We start from the raw sequence: 27,029 nt of genomic DNA on the forward strand, positions 1-27,029 counted from the left end.
TGTTGCGTTTTTTGTGGTTTTGATCCACAGATCTGTTGTCTTAGTGGCTGATCTACACTTCCTCAAATTTTCGTGCCTCAATTCTTCCGATTTAGCGCGAATCTGAGCAATTTTTGGCTTGTTTCCGTGAAGAGCAGTTCGTGTTGTTCTTCCGTGTTCTTCCCGAGCGGGTCACCTCAACAACCACCAGCAGCCACCGTCCCTGGCCCCACTCCACCACCAGCTTCCGCCCGCGCCTGGCAAGCCACCACGCCGCTCGCCCCGCAGTCGCTCGCCCCATCGAGCCACCGAGCCGCCGTCCGCCCCTTGCTCCGTTTGCCCGCACGCCTCCAGCGCCAACCGCCGCCCGCACCAGGCCCACCACTCCAGGCCGCCACCACCTGCAGCACGCTCGCCCCAATCGCCACGAGCGCCGCTCCTCTCCAGCTTGGCTCAGCTGCCCGCCTGCTGGCAACAGCCGCGCACACAAGCTCGCCTGGCCCGCTCCAATCGCTCCTCGCCTATGCCCGCGCGCCCTACCAGCTCGCCCCCAAGCGCCGCTCCCAGGCCGGCCCTCCCGCAAGCATCCACCGCTCGCCCCAAGTGCGCTCGCCGCCTCCACGCCCACCTCACAGCGCCGCCGCAGCTCGCCTGGCCTAGCTTCATCTCGCGCGTGGCCCAGCTCCAGCAACTCGCCCGCGTCGGTCAACGGCCAAGCCCCGCGCTCGACCAATTTCTTGCTGTCCGCGCGCACCCCAAGCACCACGCTGCCGCCAAGCCCCTTGCTCATCCCGCTCGACCATCTCACTGCCGCCTGCGCCTTCTGCTCCACACCAACCTGCCACGCTCGCGCGCAAGGGCCGCAGACCACCACCGCAATACGCGCAGAGCGCCGCTCCCGGCCGAGCATCCTGTGCCTCCGCTTGATTTTGCTCATTCCTGGCCGCACCCAGCGCCCAAGCCACTAGTCAAGGCTGCCTCCATCTTGATTCCATATACGCAGCAATCCACCCTGCGCGCAGCGCCCCAGTTGATTCAGCCCAGCTCAGCTCACGCAGACATCGCCTTGGCCGGTCAACCGGATCGCTGACCGGGCCATCCGGTCGAAAACCGGAGCTCAGACCGGTGCCATCCGGCCGCAGTCCAGGGACTCTGCCCGAGTTTGGTTCAGTTTTGGTCCACCTTTTTGTCCCAAATCTTGACAATTTTTCGGCGCCCGTTTGACTCCAAAATTTTACAGTCATCTCACAATATTGTGAATCTAATTTTGACACCTTTTCCGTAATTTTTGGAGCCCAACTTTTGACCGCTCGTTTTGACCCAACTTTTCGGGCATTGACTTAATTTGCTCGGTTTCCGTTTTGGAGTGCAAGGTTTGTCTACCAAGCTTCCGCGTCTACATCAACACCGCGGCGACACCTTCGGCACCCCGGATTCCGGCGCAACTTCGACACCGCCATCGTCGACACCATCGCAAGTTCGTGTGCTTGACACCGCCTAACTTTTTCATCTAGGTATAACTTGCACCCCTCACCCCTTGTAGCCCCGTTTCTTTCTTTGTGTACATATCCCATTGAGAGTGGCTTTTCGAGCGTTGCGAAGCATTGCACAAGTGTCACGACCGTGAGAGGGTGTGTGTGCGTTGTGTTGAGCAAAGCTCCGAAGCAAGCTCGGTGAGAAAGATACACAAAAGAAGAAAAAGTGTGACATATACATAGAGAAAAATAAAGCTTCTAAGCATAGAAAAAAAAAAGTGAAAAAAAAAGAGAAAAAAAAAATAGAAAAAAAAGTGTGTGTCCACCGATACCGAGAAGTGCAAAGCTTGTGCGCACTAAGAGAGAAAAGAGAAGAGTGGCATTTGTGCAAATCTTGTTGCTTCCCTCTTATGCAACCGAGCTACCGTCTCTCTTGTGTTGGCGTGACACCGAGCTTATAGTCTTCGTTAGGACCATCTTTGTCACTTGCTCACTTCCTTGGTCGCGCTAACCCCATTGTTCTCCCTTGTGTGTGTTTCCGTGTTTCCTTGACATAGATCACCACTCTTGACATTTGACTTTGGATCTTATCCACATTTGACAATAGACTTTTCCGTTGATCTTTTTCGTTTGCTATCCACCCCTTACCCACCACATATAGTGTTTCTTAGCCTTTTGCGTGTGCTTTGAGTGTGTGTGTGAGTAACCCCGATACATTTCGACTTTGCTCTTGACTTGAACCATTTTTCGATACTTTCTTGATAGGTGAGATACTTGTGTAGCTTTCCTTCCACCACATACATATACACCTTCCTAGTGAGATATATACATGATGACCCCACAAGAGCAAGCCGAGATGAGAGCATACTTCGCCGAGCTAGATGCTCGAGAGGCCAAAATGACCCTCCAAGACAAAGCCGAGTGCAAATCCTACTTCAAACACCTTGAGAGCAAGAGTGATACACACCATGAGTCGAGTGAGGATGTTTCGATTTGTAACAACTTAACCTCTACTCCTCTTGTGTTGTCTTCCTCTTTGCTAGGGTTCTCGGACATCGACGACGCCATTGCCATGGAGATGAGGGACTCCACTATATGTGAGATGAGCGACTCCACTATATGTGAGATGAGTGACTCCACTATATGTGAGCTTGATGAGTGCCTCCACTTCGAGAGCATGAGTGATACACCGAGTGAGATGAGAGTGGTAGTTGATAGGTCATGTGAGGCCATTTCGAATTCTAACAACTTACCCTCTACCTCTAGTGTGTTTCCTTGTGTCTTATTAGGTCCCATGGATGACGAGATGCCGATCATGGAGAAGATGTACATGGCGCATGAAGATGATGATATCACACCATGCTTGTTGCTTGAAGATGAACATGGAGGCCACATCGAGCCTACCTCTTCCACAACACCTACCTCATATGAGCGGGACTACAAAGGTACCTATATGGGTGTTGATGATGCCATGATCCCATTAGTGGACATGATGATTTGTGAGTGCTTGCATGAGTTGGATGATCCCATTGCTATGTCATATGCTTCTTTCACTTTCCCTTGTGATACTTGTGCCATTGTTGATCATGTGGAAGTAGTTGCTTGTGACACTTGGACCATGCCATGCTATGAGTGTTTCGATTTCTATCCTATTGCTTGCAATATGTCGAACAATTTCTCTTTCCCATGTATTGCTTGCAATGTTGATAATGATGCTTGTGTTGTGACAACCTTGCCGAACAATTGCTCTTTCCCTAAGTTTGTCGACAACAATGATCAAATGTTGAACATGTTTTGTGCTACATGCTTGCAATATTCTCCCATTAGTGCAACCAAAATGTTGAATACTTTCTCTTTCCAATGCTTGGTTTGCAATGATGTTCATATGCTTGTGAATGAGATTGACCCCATAGCTCTCTCACCTTTTGGAGACTTTGCACCTATCCATGTTGAGCATGTTCCTAAGTTTTCCCGCATATTCACCATGTGTACTATAATATCTTGCTTACCGCTAATGGTGATGTGCAAAAGAAATGGCGCATCATGATGGATGATGTGTTCATATACCATGCACACACATTGTTCTTGTTGTCTAACATGTGTGTAGGTACCCACACTCCAATGTCAACCTCGATTGAGCACGAGTTGACAAAAAGAGCTCTTGAGAGCATGATACACGTGAGCTCCAATGAGTGGTTTTGCCCGCACACTTCCACTACACAAGACCTCTCAATGAGAGCACACCGACACTTTGATAAGGTGACCTCCTTCTACTTGCGCCCTCTTCCTAAATCCATTGAACTTTGGCTACGCTTTGATTGCTCCTTTGCTTTTCTTGTGCTATTCATAGGGCTCTTGACAAGTGAAGGGACATTCAAGCGTTGGTGTCATCTACCTCCTCTACACGTTCACGAAGACTCATCGTCGAGGACGACTCTTTTTCAAGTGGGGGAGATGATACGGGCGACCTTCGGTCTCCACCGCATCATGTGCGTCAACGCCGACACGTCACGCAAAGGTGAATCTTCTCCTTTATGCGTGCCTACAATTGTCTCTCATGAATGGTATGCTACTTCATCCTCCTTCATATGACCATGATAGGAACACATCGCCAAGTACGGAGGAAGTGGACGACACCATGGAGGCTCGAGGACTCAAGGCCGAGGTCGCGGAAGCATGGAAGAGAACGTCATAAGGAGACGCGCCAGGAAGACCGGCACTACCGCACCGCTACTACGCCTGAGGACGACGGCACTGCCGCCCTACCTGCGCCGGCCCTATTGCCCTACATGTGCTGGCCCTGACGCCCCACTGCAAAGAGCATCAAATCTGAACCCTTTATCCCTTTGTATGCCTAAACTACCCTTCCTTTGGTGGCTCCCTATATATAGGCTCCCACCTCCCCTTCATTAGGTTAGAGTTGAACTTGAGAGAACCTAGGCTCATGCCTCCACCATCCCTTTGGGATTAGGGAAACCCCCTCCTTAGATTATCCAAATCTATTGTACAAGGCACTCCTTATATGATTAGTCTCTCACACTTGTGATTCTACCACCGGTCTCTCACTCGTGTGATTCCACCGATCGTATACCGGTCTTCCTCTCGGGGATTCTACCGCGTGTCTCTCCCTTGAGAGATTCTATCGGGATAGTGGTTCGGGCTATCGGGAGTAAACCGAATTGTATCGGGTTGTGTTGCGTGCGTTCGCGTGTGTTCATCGTGTTCTTCGCCGTGTTCTTCGTGTTCTTCCTCTCCCCCGCCTTTCCCTCGGTCAATTCGTGAGATCGGGCAACCCACGTGGCCTTAGGTCGCATCGGGTTGCCTACAGCCGGCATCCTAGTTTGCGCGGCTTTGGCCATGGCCACCGCGTCTTGGATCTGCTGCTTCTCGCAGCGATGACCAGCGTCTAAGCCATCTTGGAGCTCTGCGTGTCACACTCCATGGAGCGGCGATAGTCACCGGCGATGGTGATGAACCCCTTGGGGCCGGGTAGCTTCATCTTCAGGTACCCATAATGGGGCACCGCCATGAATCGGGTCAGGGCTGTTCTGCCCAGGAGCGCGTGGTAGGGACTGACCAAGTCCACCACCTCGAACTCGATTGCCTCAGTGCGGAAGTGGTCCGGCTTGCCGAACATGAAGTCTAGCTTTATCCGGCCAATCGGCTAGCAGGAATGTCCCGGCACAATGTCGTGGAAGACAGTAGGGGTGGGGCGCAGCTCGCTCTCCTGGATGCCCAGCTTGCGGGCGGTGTCGCGGTAGAGGATGTTGATGCTGCTGCTGCGATCGATGAGAACACGCGAAAAACACACGCTGCACCGTCTTGTGCCGATGGTTGGGTCCAGGACCATGGCGTAGCTACCCGGCTTGGGCAGGATAGCCGGTGTGTAGCGGCGATCAAAGGTGATGGCCTGCTCTGACCAGTTTAGGTACTGGGAGACCGGCGATATGACCGCGTTCACCTCGAGGGAACGGCGCTGCTGGCTCGTTTTGCCTTCCGGCTTGGTGGTGAAGATGATGTAGGCAGCGTCCTCAGCCAGTTACCGCCCTGCTGGACCATGTTGGCCTCTTGCTGCTGCTGCTCGGGGTTGGTGGCTTGGGCGCCGGCTTGGCCACCCGGCCCGCTGGCTGGCGGAGGCGAAGGTGGGGGCGGCAGCGGCTCGCCGCTGGTCAGCCGCTTGGTGAAATGGCAGTCGCGAGTGGTGTGGTTGGCCGGGTTCTTGCCGTTGTGGTACTTGCACGGCACGTGGAGCATCTACTCAAATGTGAACTTCGGCATCCAGGGCCGGTCCTGCTTCTGGTGCCGGCTGCCTCCAGCCGCCGCGTGATCCGATACAGCCGCCACCTGGGCGGAGCCGTACCGGCGGTCTTGCTGGTCGCTATGCCTCTTGCAACGGTAATTGTCGCGATGGCTGCCGTGCGAGGCTCCATCGGCCGGCTTTTGCTCGGCCGGCTTGGTGTGATCGCGCCGGGGCGCGGCAGGCGGATTGTTGGCCAGGGTCTGGCCGGCTTCCTCGGCCAGCGCGTACTTGTCCACGATAGCCATCAGGGCCGCCATGGTCTTGGGGTCACTGCGACGCAGCTTGTGCCACATCATCGTGTTGGGCCGGCAGCCGGCCATGAAGAAGCTGATTGCCTGGATCTCGTGCACGCCCTCGCAGGAGTTACGCATTTCGCACCAGCGCGTCAGGTACGTGCGATCCGTCTCGTCCGGGCCTTGCTTGCACATTTCGAGTTGTTGGGGACAACCCGGCCGGCGGTAGGTGCCAGTGAAGTTGCTGATGAAGACGTCTTCGAAATCCAGCCAGCCGTTGATGCTACCGGCTGGGAGGTTGTTGAGCCAGGTGCGGGCAGAGCCGACCAGCATCAGGGGCGAGTAGCGCACCGCCCAACGCCTGGTGCCGCGGGCGATGCCGACTGCGGTGGTGTAGTCCAGCAGCCAATCCTCCGGCTTGGCGGTGCCGTCGTACTTGGGGGTGTCCCTGGGGAGAAGGAAGCCGTCCATGACCGGCTCCTCCAGGATGCGTGGGCCGAAACACTTTGGGCCGGCTGGCCCTTCTTCCTCCGTGATGCGGGATTCCACGAGCCGGTCGAGGCGGTCTCGGGCATCGTAGGGCTCGATGCATGGGCCCAGCCTGGAATGGGCCGGCTGGCGACGGCCGCTAGCTTCGGGTGCCGGCCGGTATGGGCGCCTTTGATCTGGTTGCTCGGAGTTGTCTTTGTGGCGCCGGCTTGGTGGTGGCCGACTGCAGCCACTTCTGCCACTTCTCAGCTGGCTCAGCCGGCTTGGGCTGTCGTGGGTGGTGATAACCCACAAGTATAGGGAATCGCAACAGTCTTCGAGGGAAGTAAAACCCAATTTATTGATTCGACACAAGGGGAGCCAAAGAATATTTGTAAGCCTTAACAGCGGAGTTGTCAATTCAGCTGCACCTGGAAACAGACTTGCTCGCAAGAGTTTATCAGTAGCAACAATTTTATAGCAGTAGCAGTAGTGAAATATAAGCAGCGGTGTAGTAAAGAGAGCAGTAGTGATTATAGTAAACAGCAGGATTAAAATACTGTAGGCATAGGGATGGATGAACGGGCGCTGCATGGATAAGAGAACTCATGTAACAATCAAGGCAGGGAATTTTCAGATAATAATAAAACAATATCCAAGTACTAAATAACCATAGGTATGTGTTCCGTATATAGTTGTACGTGCTCGCAATGAGAAACTTGCACAACATCTTTTGTCCTACCAGCCGGTGGCAGCTGGGCCTCTAGGGAAACTACTGGTAATTAAGGTACTCCTTTTAATAGAGTACCGGAGCAAAGCATTAACACTCCGTGAACTCATGTGATCCTCATATCACAGCCTTCCCCTCCGGTTGTCCCAATTTCTGTCACTTTGGGGCCTCGGGTTCCGGACAGCAATATGTGTATACAACTTGCAGGTAAGATCATCAAACAATGAATATCATCATGAATCAATAAGATGTTCAGATCTGAAATCATGGCACTCGGGCCCTAGTGACAAGCATTAAGCATAACAAGTTGCAACAATATCATAAAAGTACCAACAACGGATACTAGGCACCATGCCCTAACAATCTTATGGCTATTAAATGAACAATCTCATCCAATCCCTACCATCCCCTTCAGCCTACAGCGAGGGGTTTACTCACACATGCATGGGGGAAGCATGGATGGTTGATGGACAGGCGTCGGTGGCGATGATGGCGATGATCTCCTCCAATTCCCCGTCCCGGCAGGGTGCCAGAACGGAGTTTCTGATCCCGACATTGAATTTCGCGATGGCGGCGGAGTTCTGGATGTCGTCTGGCAAATTGGTCGAACCCCCATGCGTTTTTAGGTCAAAGGCTTTAAGTATTCCAGAGGGGAGCGTCGAGGGCCGGCCGAGGTGGCGCCACCATAGGGCGGCGCGGCCCAGGGGCCAACCGCGCCGCCAGGTGGTGTGGGCGCCTCGTGGCCTCCCTCCGTCTCGCCTTCTGGCTCCGTAGGTCTTCCGTGAAAATAGGCCCATTGCGATTATTTTCGGGGATTTTCCTGAGAGTTGAGTTTCCGTACAAAAATAAGACACCAGGGCAATTCTGCTGAAAACAGCGTTAGTCCGTGTTAGTTGTATCCAAAATACACAAATTAGAGGCAAAACAATAGCAAAAGTGTTCGGGAAAGTAGATACGTTTTGGACGTATCAACTCCCCCAAGCTTAGCTTATTGCTTGTCCTCAAGTAATTCAATTAACAACTGAGTGCGATAAAAGAACTTTCACGAACACATTTGTTCATATGATGTAAATATTCTCATGATATGGACGAGTACTTAGGCAATTCATAATAAGATACATGCAAATAAAGTCATCTAATAGTTATGTCAATCATGAAAAAGATACCAACAAACTAATAATAAGCATCATGAATCATGTCTATCAGCAGGATTGCAATGTTCATAAGAAGATATGATAAAGTGGTATCTCGCTTGCCCGTATTTGTACAGCAAAACATAAATGCCCAGGCACCTCTGAATTTCATAGAAAGACTAGAAGTAAAGATCATCAAAGATAAAAGCATCAAAGTTATACCACAGTTAACCATATTCTGGGACAAGCATATTACACTAAGAATGACAATTATGCTCTCAAGAAAGGATGGTGACTCAACATAAAAGTAACAGATTGACCCTTCGCAGAGGGAAGAAGGGATTAACATGTTCTAGAGCTTTTCATTTTTAAAACAGAAGTAAAATTGTTTTAATAGGTGTTTGTTGTTGTCAACGAATGATAGTGGGCACTCTAACTACCTCATCAACCAGACTTTCAAGAGAGGCTCCCATGAAGGACGTTATCTCTACCAGCAAGGTAAATCATCCCTCTTCTCTTTTCTTTACACATGTACTTTAGTTTCATTATGGATGACACTCCCCCCAACCTTTGCTTACACAAGCCATGGCTAACCGAATCCTCGGGTGCCTTCCAACATTCACATACCATGGTGGAGTGTCTATTGCAAAATTAAGTTGCTTACTGATGAATCAGGGCAAAACATGTGAAGAGAATTATTGATGAAAGTTAATTAATTGGCGCTGGGCACCCCGTTGCCAGCTCTTTTTGCAAAATTATTGGATAAGCGGATGTGCCACTAGTCCATTAGTGAAAGTCTGTCAGGAGTAAATGAAAGGTTGAAAGATAAAACACCACATACTTCCTCATGAGCTATAAAACATCGACACAAATTGAGAAGTACTTTGAAGATTTTAAAGGTAGCACATGAAAATTTACTTGGAATGGTTTGAGATGCCATGCATAGGTATTTATGGTGGACACTTTGGAATAACTTGGTTTTCAGGGGTTTGGAAGCATGAGAAGCATTCCCGCTCAGTACAAGTGAAGGCTAGCAATAGACTGGGAAGCGACAATCAAGAGAGCAATAACTGTCATAATCATGCTTGCGACAAAATAAAATTAACGGAGGCATAAAAGTGATACAAGAACTCTGAAGCAAAGTAAATCACCAAGGCTTAATTGACTTTTGTTTCAGTCATATGCATGCGTGAGCATGTGCTAAGTCGATTCAAATGAATTATTCAGAGGAGGATACCACAATATCATACCTATCTATGAATAAGACAACGCAAGCAAATATTTATGACATGCTACTCATATTAATAAATTGGAGCTAAACATGAGAGATCATGAACTACTAGACTTTCATTAAATGACATATACCTCACATGAACCAACTAAGCACGCTCACATGAATGAGTATATGTACAAAAATGAAAACAAATAGAGTTCATACCAGCCTCTCACCACAGTCGAGTTGTCGTAGATCGTCATTATTGCCTTTCAATTGTGTACCTTGAATAATATGAAATGAAAACCAACCTCCAACCACCGAAGACCGCTGAACTCCATAATAAACTTTACAAAACCGAAGAAGAACAACAAATATTTTTGGTGTTTTCGGATTGGAAACAAGAACAAAAGGAAACAGGCAAACAAAGCAAAATCTTTTAGGATTTTCTCATAGCAAACTAACGATAGTAAATAAAGCAAAATAGGAACAAGAAACCAAATAAACAAATGATAAAGAGAAACAACAGAAATATTTTTGGTCTTTTTGTGTTTTAGGAAAGAAAAAAAGGAAAAACAAGAGAATGAAAACTAAAAGAGTCACATAGACACAAAGTGGCAGAAATCCGTCAAACTTGACAGCAGTACAGTAATCAATTTTTACGAAAATCGTCCGTTGTTCAACTCGAAAAGTGCTCAACTAATGAAAGTTAGATAATAACCTGTGGAACATGCACAAAAATTGGATTCTCAAAATAACGTTCTGGCTATTTTTAGGAATTTGTTTAGTATCAGTCCAGAATCTGTTTATAGACAACACTTCCCCAAATATTATCTTCCTCATATTAGAGGCAACCATAAGAAGCGAAACAAGTATGTACAAATATCCGGCAATTGTAATATGCAATGAATGAGTGATGCCGGCATACCTCCCCCCAAGCTTAGGCTTTTGTCCTAAGTGGAGATCAATCCCACGGTGCCCATGAGGTGGCACCTCCGTAGTAAGATGAACGGATTTCCCTCTCATCCCCATCAAATCGGCCTGCGGCAAAGGGATTTCCCTCTCATCCCCGTCAATAAACAACATTCTATAGACAATATTTTCTAAATTAGAGTCAGTTGTGACAAATTGGTGACTCTTCATAGCAGCAATATCAAGCTTAATAGGAGTTAATTTCTCATCACTAGGATCAATAGAAAAACCTAGATATGCGACAATATGTGAGGCAATAATTCCTCCATAAATAGGGCAATAATACTAGCTAAGCGACGAGCAATAAGAGCACCAAGATGATAAGGTGTACTTCCAGTAAGTGCAGCAACCAGGACAGCAAGATGATAACTAGAAATCTTGCTAGTGTTCTCCCTACCAAGAATGCTAGTAGCAAGATAGTAAGCGAAATATCTAATGGCAAGGAGTTGAATGTTCCTTATCTTGCAGCGCTGAATGGTGCGGCTATCATCATTGGTAACTTCTCGATTGAGTTCCGTCAAAGCTTTGGGGCGGTTCTCGATCTTCTTCGCTGTACCTATAGGAGTAATATCCAATGCAGCACAAAAATCCTTCAACTTCATAGTAATAGGCATGTCATAAATCCTAAATTTAACTGATGGTGAGAAGGCTGAGTTGCTGAATTTAGAGCTTTCAACAAAGATTTTAGTTAGCCTGTAAAATTGATCACTCTCATCTTCCATATAGGTAGATTAGCCCACACTATTGATGAGAAACAAGAAATCATCAAGTAGCCCTGCATTACACAAAAAGTCAAAGATTGGAAAGGATGAAGCATTAGGAACCCCATTATCCTCTTCAGCTTCAAAGCTAGGTGCAATGACATCCTCATCATAGGATCGCCTAACTCGAGTGGCTTCCTGATACGTCCAAAACGTATCTACTTTTCCGAACACTTTTGCTATTGTTTTGCCTCTAATTTGTGTATTTTGGATACAACTAACACGGACTAACGCTATTTTCAGCAGAATTGCTCTGGTGTCTCGTTTTTGTACAGAAATCCAACTTTCAGGAAAATCCTCGGAATTTATGCGAAAGGTCCTATTTTCCCAGAATATTGACCGAGCCAGAAGGGCAAGCCAGGTGGGGGCCCGAGGGCCCCACACACTAGGCCGGCGCGGCCTAGGAGGGGGGCGCGCCGCCCTATTGTGTGGCCGTCTCGGCTGGCCCCCGACGCCCTCCTTCGGACTACTTAATGCCTTCGACCTAAAAACGCACGAGGGGTTAGAAGAATTCCCCAGAAACCATCCAGTACGCCGCCACCGTTGCGAAACTCCGTCTCGGGACCAGAAACTCCGTTCTGGCACTCCGCCGGGACGGGGAATTGGAGGAGATCATCGCCATCATCACCACCGACGCCTCTCCATCGACCAGCCATGTTTCCCCCATCCATGTGTGAGTAATTCCCCCACTGTAGGCTGAAGGGGATGGTAGGGATTGGATGAGATTGGTCATGTAATAGCATAAGATTGTTAGGGCATAGTGCCTAGTGTCCGTAATTGGTACTTTTATGATATTGTTGCAACTTGCTATGCTTAATGCTTGTCACTAGGGCCCGAGTGCCATGATTTCAGATCTGAACATGTTATCAATTCATGATGATATTCATTGCTTTATGATCTTACCTGCAAGTTGTATACACGTATTGTTGTCCGGAACCCGAGGCCCCTAAGTGACAAAAATTGGGACAACCGAAGGGGGAGGCGGTGATATGAGGATCACATGTGTTCACGGAGTGTTAATGCTTTGCTCCGGTGCTCTATTAAAAGGAGTGCCTTAATTTCCAGTAGATTCCCTAGAGGCCCGGCTGCCACCGGCTGGTAGGACAAAAGATGTTGTGCAAGTTTCTCATTGCGAGCACGTACCACTAAATATGGAACACATGCCTATTGATTGATTAGTACTTGGATACCGTTTTATTATTATCTGCAAATTCCCTGCCTTGATTGTTACATGAGTTTCTCGCATCCATGCAATGCCCGTCATCCATCCCTGTTCCTACAGTATTTTAATCCTGCTGTTTACTATAATCATTACTGTTGTCTTTGTTACTCTGCTGCTGTTATTTCACTACTGCTACTGCTATAAAACTGTTACTACTGATAAACTCTTGCGAGCAAGTCTGTTTCCAGTGCAGCTGAATTGACAACTCCGCTGTTAAGGCTTTCAAGTATTCTTTGTCTCGCCTTGTGTCGAATCAATAAATTGGGTTTTACTTCCCGCGAAGACTCGTTGCGATCCCCTATACTTGTGGGTCATCAAGACTATTTTCTGGCGCCGTTGCCGGGGAGCATAGCTTTATTTGGAAGTTCACTTGGATTGATATTGTTCGCTGCAAATTCTCCATCATGGGTAAACCTTGTGATCCTAAAGTCGCTATATTACCATCCACTACAAGAAAAGGTACAACTCTGAGTACCTCTGCTGCTCTTGATTCACCATCTGTGATAGATAAACTTGTTTCACCACCACATGCTTCACATGCTGGTACTTCTGCTAGATCTAAAAAATCCTCTCATAATTTTGATGATGCTTCTGCTGTGCTTGACAATGATGGTTCGTTAGGATCTTTTCTAGATGCTACAATTGCTAGGTTTAGACAAATTGAAAGTACTGAAACTTCTAATGAAAATGCTGCTACACCTGTTAATTCACCTGAGTCTGTTGAATACTCTAGTGATGATCTTGATGAAGATTATGTGGAACTTGATGATGATTTTATTGATAAATGCAATGCTACTACTGATGCAAGAAAAATTAAAAAGTTGCGTGCACAACATACTAGATATAAACTGTCTCCTGATCCTAAATTTGCCACATCTCCTATAAACATTAAGGATAAGGATTATGATTTTTCTCTTGATTTGTCTCATATATCTATTGTGGAGAAAACACCTTTTTGTGGTACTGAAAAAGAAAGTGTTGTAGAACACATGATTGAGCTATCTACTCTTAGTAGCTTGTTTTCTGATGATGTTAAGAAGCGTACTTATTTCATTGCTAAAATTTTCCCTTTCTCATTAAAGGATGATGCTAAAACTTGGTATAATAGTTTGCCACCTGATTCTATTAATAGTCCAAAAGAATTGCTTGATGTTTTCTTCCGGAAATACTTTCCTGCTAGTGCTCAACATATTGCTTTGCAGAGAATTTATAATTTTGACCAGGAACATGGAGAGAAATTGTCTGAGGCTTGGGCTACATTTTGCTCTCTTATTAGAGCTCGGCCTGAACATGATTTGGAAAAGCATGATTTACTTGATATATTTTATAGTGGACTAACAATTGAGTGTAGGGCATACCTGGATAGTTGTGCTGGTTGTGTTTTCAGGAAAAGAAATCCAGATGACGATGAAGAATTATTGGCTAGAATAGGCCGGAATCATGATGATTGGTCTACAGCTGAACCAACCCCGACACCAGTATTGAAGAAGAGGGGTATGATTAAATTAAATGATGAAGATATGAGGGAAGCCAAGAAATCTCTTAAAGAGAAGGGTATTAAATCCGAAGATGTGAAGAATTTACCTCCCATAGAAGATTCATGTAAGATCACTCCCCCTTCATCCATGATTGAGGTACACTCTCTTGAACGCTTTACTAGAGAAGATATTCCATATTCAAAACCTCCTGCTCAATGCTTAGATGAGTTTGATAATTATATTGTTAAGCAAAGTAATTTCAATATGAGAGTAGAGAATCATTTAATGGAAAATTCTCGAGCTATTGGTGAATTGCATGGTATTGTGGAGAGAACCTCCAATGATGTTAAGATGCTTGTTAAACATTTTCAAATGGTTCAAACTCAAATTGATCAACTCACTAAAGTGCAAAATGACTTGTTAAAAGATAATTCTAAAGAAAAACATGCTTATGAAGTAACAACTAGAGGCGGTGTTTCTACCCAGGATCCCCTATATCCTGAAGGGCATCCCAAAAGAGTTGAACAAGATTCTCAACGAACTAAAACTAGTGCTCCATCTAAGAAAAAGAAAAAGAAACATAAAACTGTTGTAGAATCCTCTGAGCCTGTTAATGATCCTAATAGTATTTCTATTTCTGATGCTGAAACTGAAAGTGGTAATGAACATGATAAAGATAATGATAAGAATGACGTTTCTGATAAAGAAGAGGTTGAAGAAGAACCTGAAAAGCATGCTAAAAATAAAAAGTATACTAAAGAAGATTTTATTGCTAAGAAACATGGTAGTGAAAGAGAACCTTGGGTTCAAAAGCAAATGCATTTTCCTGCTAAGAAACTAAAATCAAAGGAAGAAGAACATTATAATAAATTTTGCGATTGGATGAAACCTTTATTCTTGCAAATACCTTTGACTGATGCTATTAAATTGCCTCCTTATTCAAAGTATATATGAAAGATATTGTCACTAACAAAAGGAAAATTCCTAATGAGGAGATTTCCACTATGCTTGCTAATTACTCTTTCAATGGTAAGGTTCCAAAGAAGCTTGGCGACCCAGGTATACCGACTATTCCTTGTTCTATTAAGAATAATTATGTTAGAACTGCTCTATGTGATTTGGGAGCGGGTGTTAGTGTTATGCCTTTCTCTCTTTATAAGAGACTTTATTTAGATATGTTGATACCGACTGATATATCTTTGCAAATGGCTGATAAATCTACTGCTATTCCTGTTGGCATATGTGAGGATGTTCCTGTTCAAGTTACTAATAACTGCTTGATATTAACTGATTTTGTTGTGTTGGAAATGCCTGAAGATGATAATATGTCTATTATTCTTGGGAGACCTTTTCTTAACACCGCAGGGGCTGTTATTGATTGCAATAAAGGAAAAGTTACTTTCAATGTCGATGACAAGGAGCATACCGTTTATTTTCCCAAGAGGATTGAGAAAGCATGTGGAGTTAATAATATTTCTAATGTGAGAACGATCAAAGTGGGAACCATCGATTGTCCTATATATGAGCCCAAAGAAGAATATCAAACTCTTGTGATTGGATCCATATCAATACAATACAAGGTAACATGATTGATTTGAGGTTTATTTTTTCTTATGCTATGTAAAATCTATTTGGTGGCAAGACTTGATCAACCTTGTTAACAAATTCATTTTATATGCATAGAAGAGCTAAGCATCATCTCTTTCTTCCTCCACTTGTTCTACTTGATGTAGCACTTTTGTTTTGCAAAGCTCTTTAGTTAATTAGAGATTTCAAAAAATTTCCTGCCCAGTAATAATAATTTTAACACCCAGAAATGTGCATTTTTCAAAGTTTTCAAAAATTCACAAAAATTATACCATTGGTCCTATTTTTCGACGAGGCACCTAGGAACACCTGGGGATGACCAGTGGGGCACCCCAGGGTGGCACCCCACAGGCCGGCGCGGCCAGCAAGGGGGGCGCGCCAACCTGGCGTGTGGGCCCCTCCTTGCCCCACTACTTCATCTCTTTCTCCCATTCTCTTCTCTGTCCCGAAAAAACTCGCACCAGGTTCCTCTCACTCACGTTTCTGCTCAAGAGCTCAAGATTTCTCGATCTCTTTGCTCAGCCCAGATTTCTGTCTGAAATTTGGCACATTTGCTCTCCGGTATGTGACTCCTCCGATTATCCAAGTAGAATTTTGTTTGGTGGAGTATATCTTGAATATTTTGCTGCTGTTGTTAACATGTTTAGTGAGCTTGCATGCTTGTTCTAAGTGGTAAAAACTAGTTTTGATGCATGATTAGTACTCTAGCAAGTTCCTATAGTAGTTTCCCTCAATTATATGTCACCAAATCAAATTTTATAATGTTTGTTGAAAAATTTCAGAAAATGGAGTGGAGTAGGCACCAACTGAACCAACAAGAATTGGAGGTGCAACGGGTTATGAGAGTTCACCGCGAAGAAGGAGTATACCCCGCTTACTACCCGTGTGTGGATTTTATGAGAAGTGCAGGAATCTTGCAAGATGTTCAAAGTCTAATTTCTCGTGCAGGGTTGGATGATTTTGTTGTTGGTGAACCATGCCAATATGCAAAATTGACTATGTCTGTAGTGCAGGATTTTGAATTCAAATTGGTCGCGATCTAACCCCATGGTTCGGTACAAAATTTATAATAAAACTGTCAACTTGCCATTCGATGATTTTTGTGCAGCAATCAGAGTGCCGCAATGGGGATCATGCGAGAAGAGAAGGGGATCGCCGCAAGAGCTCTTGAACCTCTTCAAGATGATTTGTCATGGAAGAAGCTACTCAGAGGATGGTGGTAAAATCAGTAGTATTCAACTCCCAGCCATTCGTTACTTTGCTTATTTCATCACCAAGTGCGTTCTTGCTAGAAAGAATGCAAGTAAGTTATCTATCCAGGATTTAGCCTTTCTAGCTGCTGCATTACAAGGTGATAGGACTTACAACTTTGGTGCTTTGATAGCCTATAGACTTGCTACTAACCGTGAGAAGGGAGGAATTTGTGGAGGTCTCATCGCCTCTCGCTTATTAGCTATGCATGGCGTAGAACCTCACCATCTTGATATTCAGCTCCCCATAGAGAAACTTGACATAGTCTCCATGATTAAGCATGAATTTGTTTCTGATTTGTCTAATTTGAGCAACCTATCTTACAGAATAACATTTTACAAGAAAACTTGGAGAACAACTAAGAAAACTGAAAAATTAGTAGGATTGCCTGCACTTGTTCTATTTAACCTTGATTCCAGGGAGGATTGGTCAGTCACAGAAGGTGCACTGAATGCATACATAGAGGGAGGAGTCCATCGTGCAAGAGACAACACGGAGGAGGCCGAGGAACACCTCGATTCGTCATCCGATGCAGCAAGTTCTTCACATCAACAAGTTGGGCATGAGGAGCCTTCACGCTTTTCTTCTGCGTCGGGACCTTATTATGACTACGCCATGTATGATCCACCGGCGTGGAACCCAGACCCTCGCTGGGGTTGATCTCCACTTAGGCCAAAAGCCTAAGCTTGGGGGGAGGTATACCGGCATCACTCATTCTTTGTATATTATGGTTGCTGGATACTTGTATATACTTGTTTGGTTTCTTTGAGTGGTTTTCTAATGAGAGGAAGATGATATTTGGGGAAGTGTCGATCGAAAACAGATTCTGGACTGTTACTAAAAAATTCGTGAGCACAGCCAGAACGTTATTTTGAGCTGCCAATTTTTGTGCATGTTCCCCAGGTTGTTATCTAGCTTTCATTAGTTGAACACTTTTCGAGCTGAGCAGCGGAAGAATTTCTTAAAAATCGATTCATTGTCATCTGCTGTCAAGTTTTGGCAGATTTCTGCCATCTTGCTTTTCTGTGTTTCTTTTAGTTTTCATTTTCTTGTTTTTGCTTTGTTTCTTTCCTAAAACACAAAAAGACCAAAAATATTTCTGTTGTTTCCCTTCACCATTTGTTTACTTTGGTTTCTTGCTTTTATTTTGCTTTATTTGCTATCGTTGGTTTGCTATAAGAAAACCCAAAACGATTTTGCTTTGTTTGCTTGTTTCCTTTTGTTCTTGCTTCCAAATTCGAAAAAACCAAAAATATTTGCTGTTCTTCTTTGGTTTTGTAAAGTTCTTTATGAGTTCAATGGTCTACGGTGGCTGGAGCGTGGGTTTCATTCCATATTATTCAAGCTACACAAGTGAAAAGGCAATAATGACGATATACGACGATCTGATTGTGGTGAGAGGCTGGTATGAACTCTATTTGTTTTCATTTTTGTACATATACTCATCCATGTGAGCATGCTTAGTTGGTTCATGTGAGGTATATGTAATTTAAGAAAGTCTAGTAGTTCATGTTCTCTCATGATTAGCTCCAATTTATTAATATAAGTAGCATGTCATAAATATTTGCTTGCATTGCTTTATACATAGATAGGTATGACATTGTGCTATCCTCCTCTGAATAATTCTCTTGAATCAACTTGGCACATGCTCACGCATGCATATGACTGAACAAAATGTCAATTAAGCCTCGATGATTTACTTTACCTCATAGTTCTTGTATCACTTTTATGCCTCCGTTAATTTATTTTGTCGCAAGCATGATTATGACAGTTATTGTTCTCTTGATTGTCGCTTCCCAGGCTATTGCTAGCCTTCACTTGTACTGAGCGGGAACGCTGCTCGTGCTTCCAAACACATGAAAACCAAGTTATTCCAGAGTGTCCACCATAAAAACCTATGCATGGCATTTCAAACCATTCCAAGTAAATTCTCATGTGCTACCTTTAAACCTTCAGAATGCTTCTCAATTTGTGTCAATGTTTTATAGCTCATGAGGAAATATGTGGTGTTTATCTTTCAATCTTGTCATTTACTCATGTCAGACTTTCATAATAGACTAGTGGCACATCCGCTTATCCAATAATTTTGCAAAAAGAGCTGGCAACGGGGTTCCCAGCCCCAATTAATCAACTTTCATTTATAATTCTCTTCACATGTTTTGCCCTGATTTATCAGTAAGCAACTTAAATTCCAAATAGACACTCCTCCATGGTATGTGATTGATGGAAGGCACCCGAGGATTCGGTTAGCCATGGCTTGTGTAAGCAGAAGGTTGGGAGGAGTGTCATCCATAATAAAACTAAAGTACGTGTGTAAACAAAAGAGAAGAGGGGTGATTTACCTTGCTGGTAGAGATAACGTCCTTCATGGGAGCCGCTCTTGAAAGTCTGGTTGACGAGGTAGTTAGAGTACCCGCTATCATTCGTTGACAACAACAAACACCTCTCAAAATAATTTTACTCCTGTTTTACAAATGAAAAGCTCTAGCACATGTTAATCCCTGCTTCCCTCTGCGAAGGGTCAATCTTTTACTTTTACATTGAGTCTACATCCTTTCTTTGAACACTTTCTTGAGAGCATAACTGTCATTCTTAGTATAATATGCTTGTCCCAAAATGTGATTAACTGTGGTATAGCTTTGATGCTTTTATCTTTGATAATCTCTATTTCCAGTCTTCCCATGAACCTCAAAGGTGCCCGAGCATTTATATTTTGCTGTACAAATACGGGCAAGCGAGATACCACTTTATCATATCATTCTATGAACATTGCAATCCTGCTGATAGACATGATTCATGATGCTCGTTATTAATTTGTTGGTACCTTTTCCATGATTGACATAGCTATCAGATGATTTTATTTGCATGTATCTTATTATGAACTACTTAAGTACTTGCCATATCATGAGAATATTTACATCATATGAACAAATGTGTTCGTGAAAGTTCTTTTATCGCACTCAATTGTCAACTGAATTGCTTGAGGACAAGCAATAAGCTAAGCTTGGGGGGAGTTGATACGTCCAAAACGTATCTACTTTCCCGAACACTTTTGCTATTGTTTTGCCTCTAATTTGTGTATTTTGGATACAACTAACACGGACTAACGCTGTTTTCAGCAGAATTGCTCTGGTGTCTCATTTTTGTGCAGAAATCCAACTTTCAGGAAAATCCTTGGAATTTATGCGAAAGGTCCTATTTTCCCAGAATATTGACGGAGCCAGAAGGGCAAGCCAGGTGGGGGCCCGAGGGCCGCACACACTAGGCCGGCGCGGCCCAGGAGGGGGACGCGCCGCCCTGTTGTGTGGCCGTCTCGGCTGGCCCCGACGCCCTCCTTCGGACTACTTAATGCCTTCGACCTAAAAACGCACGGGGGGTTAGAAGAATTCGCCAGAAACAATCCAGTACGCCGCCACCGTCGCGAAACTCCGTCTCGGGACCAGAAACTCCGTTCTGGCACTCCGCCGGGACGGGGAATTGGAGGAGATCATCGCCATCATCACCACCGACTCCTCTCCATTAACCAGCCATGTTTCCCCCATCCATGTTTGAGTAATTCCCCCGCTGTAGGCTGAAGGGGATGGTAGGTATTGGATGAGATTGGTCATGTAATAGCATAAGATTGTTAGGGCATAGTGCCTAGTGTCCGTAATTGGTACTTTTATGATATTGTTGCAACTTGCTATGCTTAATGCTTGTCACTAGGGCCCGAGTGCCATGATTTCAGATCTGAACATGTTATCAATTCATGATGATATTCATTGCTTTATGATCTTACCTGCAAGTTGTATACATGTATTGCCGTCCGGAACCCGAGGCCCCAAAGTGACAGAAATTGGGACAACCGAAGGGGAAGGCGGTGATATGAGGATCACATGTGTTCACGGAGTGTTAATGCTTTGCTCTGGTGCTCTATTAAAAGGAGTGCCTTAATTTCCGATAGATTCCCTAGAGGCTCGGCTGCCACCGGCTGGTAGGACAAAAGATGTTGTGCAAGTTTCTCATTGCGAGCACGTACGACTAAATATGGAACACATGCCTATTTATTGATTAGTACTTGGATACCGTTTTATTATTATCTGCAAATCCCCTGCCTTGATTGTTACATGAGTTTCTCTCATCCATGCAACGCCCGTCATCCATCCTTGTGCCTACAGTATTTTAATCCTGTTGTTTACTATAATCATTACGGCTGTCTTTGTTACTCTGCTGCTGTTATTTCACTACTGCTACTGCTATAAAACTGTTACTACTGATAAACTCTTGCGAGCAAGTCTGTTTCCAGGTGCAGCTGAATTGACAACTCCGCTGTTAAGGCTTTCAAGTATTCTTTGTCTCCCCTTGTGTCGAATCAATAAATTGGGTTTTACTTCCCGCGAAGACTGTTGCGATCCCCTATACTTGTGGGTCATCACTTCCCTTGAAGGCCTTGCCGCTCTTGTCGTATCCCTCTCGAACACTTCTCCAAAGGTGTGGTTATGCATTTTCCTTTTCTGAAATTTTTCAACAATCATTATAAAAGTTGATTTTGAGACATATAAACGAAGGAAACTACTATATGAACTTGGTAGAGTACTAAACATGCATTAAAACTAATTTTTACAACTTAGAACAAGCATGCAAACTCACTTAACATGTCACCTACAGCAGCAAAATACTCAAGATATACTCAACCAAACAAAATTATATTTGGTTAATCGGAGGAGTCACATACCGAAGAACAAATACCCCAAATCTCAGCCGCAAAGATGGGCTGAGCAAGGAGATCTAAAATCTCGAGCAAGAACAGTCTCTTGTAAAGATATATCAGTTGGTATCAACTTATCTAAATAAAGTCTCTTGTAAAGAGAAAAAGACATAACACTAACTCCTGCTCCCAAATCACATAGAGCAGTTGTAACATAATTATTCTTGATGGAACAAGGGATAGTCGGTATACCTAGGTCTCCCAGCTTCTTTGGAACCTTGCCATTGAAAGAGTAATTAGCAAGCATAGTGGAAATCTCCTCATTAGGAATTTTCCTTTTGTTAGAGACAATATCTTTCATATACTCTGAATAAGGAGGCAATTTAATAGCATCGGTAAAAGGGATTTGCAGGAACAAAGGTTTCATCCAATCACAAAATTTATTATAGTGTTCTTCCTCCTTTGATTTTAGTTTCTTAACAGGAAAAGGAATTTGCTTTTGAACCCAAGGTTCTCTTTCATTACCATGATTCTTAGCAATGAAATCTTCTTTAGTGTACTTTTTATTTTTAGCATGCTTTTCAGGTTCATCTTCAACCTCTTCTTTATCACAAACATCATTCTTATCATTATCTTTATCATGTTCATTACCACTTTCAGTTTCAGCATCAGAAATAGAAATACTATTAGGATCATTAATAGGCTCAGAGGATTCTACAACAGTTTTATGTTTCTTCTTCTTTTTCTTAGAAGGAGCGCTAGTTTCTTTAGTTCGTTGAGAATCTTGTTCAACTCTTTTGGGATGCCCCTCAGGATATAGAGGATCCTGAGTAGAAACACCACCTCTAGTTTTTACTTCATAAGCATGTTTTTCTTTGGAAGTATTTCTTAACAAGTCATTTTGCACTTTAGTGAGTTGATCAATTTGAGTTTGAACCATATGAAAATGTTTAACAAGCATCTTAACATCATTGGAGGTTCTCTCCACAATATCATGCAATTTACTAATAGCTTGAGAATTTTCCATTAAATGATTCTCTACTCTCATATTAAAATTATCTTGGTTCACAACATAATTATCAAATTCATCTAAACATTGATTAGGAGGTTTTGAGTAAGGAATATCTTCTTTATCAAACCGTTGAAGAGAATGTACCTCAATCGTGGATGAAGGGGGAGTTATCTTACATAAATCTTCTATGGGGGGTAAATTCTTCACATCTTCAGATTTAATACCTTTCTCTTTAAGAGATTTCTTGGCTTCCCTCATATCTTCATCATTTAATTCAATCATACCCCTCTTCTTCAATATTGGTGTTGGGGTTGGTTCAGGTGTAGTCCAATAATCATGATTTTGGCTTATTCTTGCCATTAATTGTTCAGCTTCTTCTGGAGTTTTTTTCCTGAAAACACAACCAGCACAACTATCCAGGTAGGCCCTAGACTCAATGGTTAGTCCACTATAAAATATATCAAGTAAGTCATGCTTTTCCAAATCATGTCCAGGCCGAGCTCTAAGAAGAGAGCAAAACCTTGCCCAAGCTTCAGGCAATTTCTCTCCATCTTCTTGGTCAAAACTATAAATTTTCTGCAAAGCAATATGTTGAGCACTAGCAGGAAAATATTTCCGAAAGAAAACATCAAGCAAACCATTTGGACTATCAATAGAATCAGGAGGCAAACTATTATACCAAGTTTTAGTATCATCCTTTAATGAGAAAGGAAAAATTTTAGCAACAAAATAAGTACGCTTCTTGGTATCATCAGAAAACAAGCTACTCAAAGTAGAAAGCTCAATCATGTGCTCTACATCACTTTCTTTTTCACTACCACAAAAAGGTGTTTTCTCAACAATAGATATATGAGATAAATCAAGAGAAAAATCATAATCCTTATCCTTAATGTTTATAGGAGATGTAGCAAATTTAGGATCAGGAGACAGTTTATATCTAACAGCACGTTGTGCAAGAAGCTTTTTAATGTTACTTGCACCAGTAGTAGCATTACATTTATCAATAAAATCATCATCAAGTTCCACATAATCTTCATCAAGATCATCACTAGAGTATTCAACAGACTCAGGTGAATTAACAGGTGTAACAGTATTTTCATTAGGAATTTCAGTATTTTCAATTTTTCTAGACCTAGCAATTGTAGCATCTAGAAAAGGACCTAATGAACCATTATCATCAAGCACCGTAGAAGCATCATTAAAATTATAAGAGGAATTTTCAGATTCAGCAGAAGTACCAGCATGTGAAGCTTGTGGTGGTGAAACAAGTTGACTTATCACAGATGGTGAGTCAAGAGCAGCAGAGGTACTCAGAGTTGTACCTTTTCTTGTAGTGGATGGTAATATGGCGACTTTAGCATCGCGAGGTTTACCCATGATGGAGGATTTGCAGCGAACAATATCAATTCAGGTGAACTTGCAAATAAAGCTATGCTCTCCGGCAACGGCGCCAGAAAATAGTCTTGATAACCCACAAGTATAGGGGATCGCAACAGTCTTCGAGGGAAGTAAAACCCAATTTATTGATTCGACACATGGGGAGCCAAAGAATATTTGTAAGTCTTAACAGTGGAGTTGTCAATTCAGCTGCACCTGGAAACAGACTTTCTCGCAAGAGTTTATCAGTAGCAACAGTTTTATAGCAGTAGCAGTAGTGAAATATAAGTAGCAGTGTAGTAAAGACAGCAGTAGTGATTATAGTAAACAGCAGGATTAAAATACTGTAGGCACAGGGATGGATGAACGGGCGCTGCATGGATAAGAGAACTCATGTAACAATCAAGGCAGGGCATTTGCAGATAATAATAAAACAGTATCCAAGTAATAAATAACCATAGTCATGTGTTCCGTATATAGTCGTACGTGCTCGCAATGAGAAACTTGCACAACATCTTTTGTCCTACCAGCCGGTGGCAGCCGGGCATCTAGGGAAACTACTGGTAATTAAGGTACTCCTTTTAATAGAGTACCGAAGCAAAGCATTAACACTCCGTGAACACATGTGATCCTCATATCACAGCCTTCCCCTCTGGTTGTCCCAATTTCGTCACTTTGGGGCCTCGGGTTCCGGACAGCAATATGTGTATACAACTTGCAGGTAAGATCATAAAACAATGAATATCATCATGAATCAATAACATGTTCAGATCTGAAATCATGGCACTCAGGCCCTAGTGAGAAGCATTAAGCATAACAAGTTGCAACAGTATCATAAAAGTACCAACAACGGATACTAGGCACCATGCCCTAACAATCTTATGGCTATTACATGAACAATCTCATCCAATCCCTACCATCCCCTTCAGCCTACAGCGAGGGATTTACTCACACATGGATGGGGGAAGCATGGATGGTTGATGGAGAGGCGTCGGTGGCGATGATGGCGATGATCTCCTCCAATTCCCCGTCCCGGCAGGGTGCCAGAACGGAGTTTCTGATCCCGAGATTGGGTTTCACGATGGAGGTGGAGTTCTGGATGTCTTCTGGCAAATTGGTCGAACCCTCGTGCGTTTTTAGGTCAAAGGCTTTAAGTAGTCCAGAGGCGAGCGTCGGGGGCCGGCCGAGGTGGCGCCACCATTGGGCGGCGTGACCCAGGGGCCCACCGCGCCGCCAGGTGGTGTGGGCGCCTCGTGGCCCCCCTCTGTCTCGCCTTCTGGCTCCGTAGGTATTCTGTGAAAATAGGCCCATTGCGATTATTTCCGGGGATTTTCCTGAAAGTTGAGTTTCTGCACAAAAATAAGACACCAGGGCAATTCTGCTGAAAACAGCGTTAGTCCGTGTTAGTTGTATCCAAAATACACAAATTAGAGGCAAAACAATAGCAAAAGTGTTCGGGAAAGTAGATACGTTTTGGACGTATCACGTGGCCTCGGAGTCCCTGCGCCGGCTTGGCGCAGGAGAGGACGACTCCGCCGTGTCTCGGGGGCCGCCTCGGTTGTGGCCGTCTGGACCATGGGCATGAGAAGCACTAGGGGCATTACCGGCGTACCTTGGGTTTTTCTGCTGCTCGTTGGCGACGCGGAGCAACTCGGTCACCCGCCTAGTTTGGCGGCGCAGCTCTTCGCCTTCCAGGCGGCTCAACTCTTCTGCGGCGGCTTCGGCCACGCACATGTTCTTCTGAGGGGTGTTGTAGACCGGCAGCTCCATGGAAGGATCCGGCGATTCCGCATCATCGCGCTCGATCTCCGTGCCTAGGCCGCCTCCTCTGCGGTCGATTATGCCGGCTCGGCTGTGGCCGTTGCCGGCTGGTGTGCAGCCGTGGGCGCGGTCGTACTCGCGACGGGTAATTTCCAGCCGGCGCTTGGCAGCAGCCACCTCATCCGCCTGCTTTAGCAGGAGCTAGCGGTGTGCCTCCAAGTATGCCTCGATGGTGGTGGGATCTCCGCCGGCTGTGAGCGGGGTGCTCAACTTGGCCCTAGCTTCATCTAGCCGGGATGGTGGTGGTGTTGCGTTTGGGCCGGAGCCGGAGGCATCGCTGTCCATGTTGCGCTCCAGGTGAGGGCCGCGGACGCGCACGGTCTTGGTGACGTTCTTGTCACCGGTAGCCATGACCTCCTACACGATGCAGGGGCTGGCGAAGCTGTTGCTGGCGCCGGCTCCTGGGGGGCTTGCACAACGCAGCACGTGCTGCGGGTAGCGCGGTGGCGCGACGGTGGCGACATAGACGTCGTGCTCGCCGAAGGAGATGATGCTGCCGCCGATAGGGAAGGGCCTGTCGGGAAAACAGTCAGCATTGTCGCTGACTCAGTCGAGGGAGCCGAATCTCCAGATGAAGCCTGAACCGACTCGCTCGCCGGTGGTGATGGTGAGGCCCGTCCGGAAGAATACACCGGCCGAAGACGCTGAAGGCCCCACGGTGGGCGCCAAATGTCGTGGTATCGTCACCGCATACACCAGGGTGGCTCAAGTTAGGTGGTCCCTGCTTGGTCTACGGCGGTATCCGGATGTGGGTATGAGCACAAGCGACACGGCGATGTACCCAGGTTCGGGGCCCTCATATGGAGGTAACACCTCTACTCCTGCTCTAGAGTGTATATGAGATATCACAGTACAATGGTGCTCCTTGAGTTGTATCCGGCTACGAGGGAGGGCTAGAGGTAGACGAAGGTCTCTCTCCCGAGCAGCTCTAAGTGTAGAAATGAGAAGTGATCGATCGTCCCCTGCACAGGAGGGGCAGCGCAGCTTATATAGACGCTGGCAATTTACATAGAAGTCCCTATCACCTACTGGCCGGCTCCGCCGACTCCGGCTTTATCGCTCCTTCCCGAGGCGCTGGCGTCAGCGACCGTTGAGGCCTATCCGTCCTTCTGTCGAGGTTAGCGGCGACAGGACATGGCCAGCGACGTGCAGGAAGTGTCCGCTCTCGTCGCTCGTAGCCTGCGGCGCACGATGTGGCTAGGCCACGATGGCCTATCCGGCGCGGGACACTGTTGCTCCATAGTGCCCCTTACTTTACGAAGGATGAGATCAGCGTGGACTTTTGCACCCGGATAACCTTTCCGGAACCTTCTCATGCAAGGCTCACCAG

The sequence above is a fragment of the Lolium rigidum genome, chromosome 7 (assembly GCF_022539505.1).
Source record: "Lolium rigidum isolate FL_2022 chromosome 7, APGP_CSIRO_Lrig_0.1, whole genome shotgun sequence".
Lineage (NCBI taxonomy): Eukaryota > Viridiplantae > Streptophyta > Magnoliopsida > Poales > Poaceae > Lolium > Lolium rigidum.